Source organism: Notothenia coriiceps, unplaced genomic scaffold, assembly GCF_000735185.1.
Source record: "Notothenia coriiceps isolate Sejong01 unplaced genomic scaffold, NC01 NC01_scaffold00002083, whole genome shotgun sequence".
NCBI lineage: Eukaryota > Metazoa > Chordata > Actinopteri > Perciformes > Nototheniidae > Notothenia > Notothenia coriiceps.
The window spans coordinates 1-1,159 of NW_011334784.1; the positions used below are offsets into that span (position 1 = coordinate 1).

Sequence of the window (1,159 nt, forward strand, 5' to 3'; positions counted from 1 at the left end):
ATTTTAGAGCACTACATGCTTCCGTCTGCTGAAAAGCTCTATGGAGATGAGGAATTCATTTTCCAGCATGATCTGGCACCTGCCCACAGTGCCAAAACCACCAGTAACTGGTGTACTGACCATGGCATTACTGTCCTCGATTGGCCTGCAAATTCCCCTGACCTGAACCCCATAGAGAATATGTGGGGTATTGTGAAGAAGAAGCTGAAAGACACCAGACCCAACAATGCTAATGAGCTAAAGGCCACTATTGAAGCAACCTGGGCATCCATAACACCTCAGCAATGCCACAGGCTGATTGCCTCCATGCCACGCCGCATTGATGCAGTAATCCGTGCAAAAGGATTCCCAACCAAGTACTGAGTGCATTAATGGACATTTTCAAATGTTTGATTGTGTTTTGCGGTTATAAATCTTTTTTTTTTACTTGGTCTGAGGAACTATTCTAATTTTTTGAGATAGGATTTTTGAGTTTTCTTAAGCTGTATGCCATAATCAGCAATATTAAAATAATAAAAGGCTTGCAATATTTCAGTTGATTTGTAATGGATCCAGAATGTATGACATTTTTGTTTTTTTAATTGCATTACAGAAAATAAAGAACTTTATCACAATATTCTAATTTTCTGAGACAGTCCTGTATAATGCTTCCCGGTCATTCTTAAGTCGCTGCTGTCCTCCAAGTCTACAATTCAAAATATCTGCGCCCAACGTGGGGCTCGAACCCACGACCCTGAGATTAAGAGTCTCATGCTCTACCGACTGAGCTAGCCGGGCTACATATGCTAGGAAAATGGATCAGATTTCATTGCTGACTTAACCCTAAGGGCTGGGTAGTTAGGGGGTGGTGTGTGGAATTTTGGGGACCGCTTTCCTCAAACCCCACACAACTACAAGACTATGTATGCCCTCTACTAACAAAATAGTGGATCTGCTGATGTGTATCAAACTGTATTGGTTGATGCTGGGATGCAGTAACAACCACAAAAGTTGTTGGTTTATGTGACAGTGGACATAGTATATTGAGCTTGATTGTGTTCATCCAGTCCAGAAAAATAATAATTTGATGAGTGGACAGATCTTGCAGGCCAAAACACTTTTGGCAAACTAGGGGCTCCAACCCACTAAAATAAATCTGAAAGACTATGATCCATGATTT

General features: G+C 41.2%; 1 non-coding gene across 1 annotated transcript; it reads right to left on the bottom strand.

Moving 5' to 3' along the window:
* Positions 1 to 704: 704 nt before the first annotated feature.
* Positions 705 to 777, bottom strand: trnak-cuu (transfer RNA lysine (anticodon CUU)). The gene has a single exon. It is a non-coding gene; the product is annotated as a tRNA-Lys (tRNA).
* Between the last annotated feature and the right edge of the window lie 382 nt (positions 778 to 1,159).